The following is a 5,805-nucleotide window of genomic DNA, read 5'->3' on the forward strand; positions in this document are numbered from 1 at the left end:
CCTGAGGTTTCTACCGTTTTTTTTCCCCGTTAAAGGGGTTTTTTTGGGGAGTTTTTCCTTATCCGCTGCGAGGGTCATAAGGACAGAGGGATGTCGTATGCTGTAAAGCCCTGTGAGGCAAATTGTGATTTGTGATATTGGGCTTTATAAATAAAATTGATTGATTGATTGATTGACAACATTAGATTTTTGCCGATATCCGATTTGCCGATATATAACAACTAATTTGGCCAATAACCAATACTGATAATAATATATAGCCACTTCTTTCCCTAACTAATTTTAGTGACCATCAAGTCTCTTCTGTAGTGACATCATATTATGCATGTATTCTATTATCGTGATGCAGATGGAGACATGAAAAACAATACATTTCACTGTAAGTAATTTTCATTAATTGTGCAAAATAAGGAAAAAGCATGGTGGCTAACCCAGTCTCACTCTGAAGTCCTCAAAATCCGGCACTTGGGCAGTGACTTGCGGTGTCAGACATCATTTAATGTTGGTATGATACATGGCCCGTCGCCATTATATTTTAACAGTGCTTGGTGCACCAGGGGGAAACACGGCGGGACAAGAACTAAAGTTGAGGCAGTGAAAGTCTAAGTGGGGCAGGTGGGAGAGGTGGTGGATGGGTCATCAGCAAATCTTTCACATGTTTGAGCGGTGTTTGTGTCCCATAAGATTATTAAGCCAAACCCTGTTCTGTTGTCCTAAACCTAACCACGTGCTTTTGTTGCCTAAACCAAAACATATGCATTAGTTGTTGGAAGAAAAAAAAAAAGTTAATTCGTGTTGTTGTACTGACGTAGTGTGTTTATTTTGAAAGAGACTGTATGTAAACCATAAATTTCCTGTGAAAACAGAAGTGTATTTTGTAAGACTATGCATGTAACAGGCAGAACTTGACACGGTGTCCCAGAACATCAACAACCAACGTACTCAGGGTACCTTTCATTTCAAATCTGGACCTGGAAAGGCCATGACCAAACCTCGATATGTGACGAGGTCGGAGTAAGAATGTGTTGTGTTGGCAGATTCTGATAGTTCATTTCAAAGCCGATATTGGCTGATACCGATGATGTACCGATATGATCATGCATCCCTATAATTTATAATCATACATCATCATTTATTAGTTAAGTTATATTTTGCATTAATAATCAAAACCGCAAAGTAACTTGGAGAGACAGACCTTAATTGTCATTGCACAAGTAGCCTACTATGGTTACTACTTCTACTCTACTAAATATAGTAGAGTAGAAGTATAATGCAGCAGAAAATGTAAATACTTAGGAAAGTACAAGTACCTCCAAACTGTACTCAAGTACAGTATTTGTGTCAGTGTACGTAAATACTTTCCACCACTGTTTTCTCCATTATATAATAATTATACTGTTCAGCAATAGTATTTTTTTTTATGTAATTTTGATTATTAACTGCTGGAAGAACACCCTCCTCCTGCAACTCTCGCCTCTCCGTCCTAAGCCCCTCCCACTAGACGACCACAAGTGTATGCACACACTTCATACGGTAACCCAGTGTTTTCCATATATTGATTTACATACATTGGTTGATTTAATCTTGTTTCATTGTAGGGCTCTCTCTCTTTGTTTATTAGACCGCAAATGAGACAAGAATTAGCTGGCTAGCCACCCTACAGTCCCTTCACCTCATTCCACACTGCTGTGGACTGCTGAGCAATACATTCCCCCTCTGACCTCGTCACATATTGCCTCTTAGTTGGGGACTTTCCATGTTGACATTTGACGTGCAAGGTAGCCTGGGTACGTCTGTTGATGACAGCATGCCAACTTCAGCCTGTTACACACATTGTGTGTTTTCATAAAACATACTACACTGTGTGTTTTCATAAAACGTACTACACTGGTACAACACCGTGAATTGATGTTTTGTATTTAGACAACAAAAGCACGTGGTTAGGTTTAAAAAAAAAAACAACAGGGTTTGGCTTTTCCTTCATATGGGAAGTGAACACCAGCCTCCCAGGTGAAAGTCAATGATTACTGGACCCATCCACGCTACTAGTACTTTTAGCCCCCTTAACTTATGTCGTTGTCAAGCACCATTACACACTGATGGTGTCTGACCATGTATCATGCTGACCTGAAGGGATGACTTTTTTTGTCAGTGTCTGATGCGTAAGTCACTGCCCAACCACCAGTTTTCAACGACTTCGAAACAAGACTGGGTTGTAGGAGGAGAGCAGACAGCATCTTTGGAGACGTACCTTTAGTTGGCTGCCAGTGCAAACCTGGTAGCACTAGGTGTCATAGTGGGCTGGTGGCCAGCAGCAGTGATGGATCTAACCTGTGTAACAGCAGCAACAGAAAGTTTGCTGATTTGGTGGTGGTTGGGTTCGGGTTGCTGCAGCTGCTGACTGGGGGAGCTGCTGATCACTCTCTGCTTGGTGAGGTGGTCTGTAGTAGTGGACAGTGAGGCCAAGGATACACTGATCAAAGCTCTAGCTAACATTAGCTACTATGAACTTTAAGCCTTAGAAAGCCGATCTATTAGCAACATTTTCTCTCCATCTCTGTAACACTTTGCTGACATTAACATGTGTTTTGCTTCAACTATTGTCAGACTCTCTTTTTGATGAGTCCATCTTACTTTTTTAGCGTTGCTCTGCAGTGTAGGCAGTTGTTGCCAATGCTGGCATAGCAACTTTCTCTGCAGGATTCTCCAACATTGAATCAGGCTTTCACCAAAAGGACATGCATGTCGCCTTGAATCACAATATGCTCAAAATTTATTGTGGGATTTTTGCCCACTGTCACCAAATTAAACTGCCTACTTCAGCTTTAAGTGTATTTGAGTTACTTCCTACTTTTACTCCACTACATTTCAGAGGGAATATTGTTGTTTTTTTTTTTTTTTACAAACAAGATGTTAATTAGTGAGCTGTAGGGGTGCTGGTAGATTAATGTTGTTACCTTTGGACAGAGCCAGGCTAGCTGTTCCCGCTGTTTTCAGCCTTTGAGCTAAGCTAACTCATCAAATTTCCCCCAGAAAGTGAATAAACACAAGTAAAAGATTTTATTCTGTCCACCACTATAATCAATGTATATTTTTGGTAAGTTGTCAAGTAAAAGTACAAAATATTTCTGGTTACAGTGTTTGAAAATGCTGACATCAGATAGTTTTTTTTTTGCTATTTATATCATTGCAAAATTACATTTTTGCTGCACAGGATAAGTGAGAAAAGTTTCAGTAACTTGTGATGGACACTTAGCATCGTTTCTGGTATTCACTAGATGAAATGATTTCTGGACAAAAATATCTGATTGGATTGAAAATGACTTTTTGTCACTGCCCTATTGTACAGTGATCTCTATCACCTATAGAATCTACCCATTTCACTGCACCTACTGATGTAGCAAATTTGAATTTCAAGCTCACTTGCACCTTTGAACGACACCTGAATGTCTTCTTTATGTTTGGGAGTCTCCTCTGCCTGCTTTGCTTTGCACATTTCATGTGATTTATATTTCATCCCTGTCTGTACTTGTTTGATGCAAAAGTTAAAAGAAAGTTAACTATAATGTGTGGTGCAAAAATGACACTAATGAGCACTTAGTGCAGCTTTAAAGGGGAAAGCAAAGTTGCAAATAACCTTTTTAAGCATAGATGTGCTAAATTGTAAGGTACCTTTTTATATTCATGCATGCAAATCCCACTGGAGCTCGTCTAAGGACCCATTTGAGGGCCCTGAACCCCGTTTTGGCAACTTAGCACTGCCTCCTCACCCTCTGCCTGTGACTGATTGTTTGCCCCCCGTGTCACGCTCTGTCATTCTTCATAAGCATTGATTACAATTGTCCTGCTTCGATTGAGGACTTCAATACGGAGCCCTTCACACCCATGGTGACAACAAACCTTCTGAAGTTACTCCCAGCTGTATCGCTGTGCCGCAAAGCCACCTGCATGCAGCTAGCGCTTTGCAAAGCATCTGCATGATTAAATGTGCAGAGTTCAGCCCTGTCAATTTTGCTGATAGGCAGAATCATTGATTATATTGACTACTTAGCATACATGCTTTATTGAGACAGTATCTAAGTATCACAAAGCATGCTTGTAAATGTATTCCTCTTGCTCCTTGGTAAAAGATTCACTCCACATTCTCTGATGCTTAAGATACTTGAAAGCTGCCAGGCCATTTGTTTAACACTCTTACTCATCTTGTTGGGCTCCTGGCACACTTCCTGCCTGGTAACCCATCTTAAATAAATTCCCACTCCTCCCCGGGATCACAATGATATGGAGCAGGGCCAACTTTGGGAATCTTTGTCGGGTAAGCACTATAGACTGTCATAATGCAATTCTTGATACATATTTATCATCTACAGACTGAACAAAGCTAGAGTTTCAACATCACTCTGTCCCATCTGCACTTCCTGTCTGCTTTGTTAGTGATGACATTGTGAAGTCACTCTCTGAAAGCAACACTGAGCTGCCCTACAGTATACATTGACCTCTCCAAAGCCACACTGAGTACATTTGATAATGCTATCCCGCTGCAGAGACTGTCTGACATTGGATTTCACTCTGCTTGCAGTTGATTTCACTCACGATGGGAGGACGCAGCTTGTTTTAGCACTGCAACCGTCCAAACTCTGTGGATAAGGAAAAAGCTGGGGATACCCTCACACTTCAGGACATCTGCAGAGACTTGACAGAGATTTGCACATCAACCTACCTCGTTGCTTTGACATCAGTCCTTTGCATTATAGAGAAGGTTGTCTGTAAGCAGCTTACAGCAGCGCTGAGTGATAGCATGGACCCATTCCAACTGCAAGGCCTAGCCAGCACAGTGGCAGAGAATGCCTTTACGTTTTGGAAAGGCCCAGTCGGACAAACCCTTATTGAACTGTTATTGGAGGTAAATTAACTGAGGGGAGCACGGCCTACTCCACAGTGTTTTGGCCACTTGATTTGCTGATGTCCTTTTATTGTTATAGCTCAATCTTCAGAGTGCTTTGATATTTAGAACAGCAACAAACATGATTTTTTAATTGAGCATCTGGCTTTGTCAGATTATGACTCCTTTGCTCAAATGTATGGCCACAACAAAGGATGGATGAAAGTTTTTCTTAAATGCTAAGATTATCTGATCATTGGCTAACATTCAGTGCTGGGTTACGTGTGTTGTCAGATGAACTGTGAGCCTCTCCAGTTGTTGATGAGTTGGATGTCAACTTGTGTCTTGTGATATGGAGAGATGTTAAATAGCAGTCAACTTCTGTGTTGTGGTACAGTTGGTTTTCAACCCTGATTTTGTTGTGTGTCAGCGTACCATGCCAGGGTTTAATACCCAATGTTTACACTAAACCGACTGGACCTTGTGGTCAGGTGTACTCAGATGCAGGCTTGGGTCCCTAATGTGAAGGCTGGAGGCTGATATAAAAACAGTGTGCCTTGTATGTGCAGTAGCTGCTGTGAAAGCAACTTCATCACCACCTTTTGTTTCACTATTAAAGCTGGGGTAAGCATTTCATTTTGGCATCACTGTGCCAAAAAATGCCATAGTAAACTTTGATCATATTGTAATTCAATCAGTCTGAGAGAAAAACAGACTTTAGCACCTCCTTTTGGCTCTGTTTTCAAGCTTTAGCCTGTCACGGGAGACTTTGGTCAATCACAGGTCATTTCAGAGAGAGGGCGTTCCTGTTGACTGTTGTACAAATGCAGATGCACATCCCTTTGGTGAAAGCCTGATACAATGGCGGAGGATCCTACAGAGAAAGTTGTTATTCCAACATTGGCAACAACTGCCTACACTGC

This window comes from Epinephelus moara, chromosome 15, assembly GCF_006386435.1.
Source record: "Epinephelus moara isolate mb chromosome 15, YSFRI_EMoa_1.0, whole genome shotgun sequence".
Lineage (NCBI taxonomy): Eukaryota > Metazoa > Chordata > Actinopteri > Perciformes > Serranidae > Epinephelus > Epinephelus moara.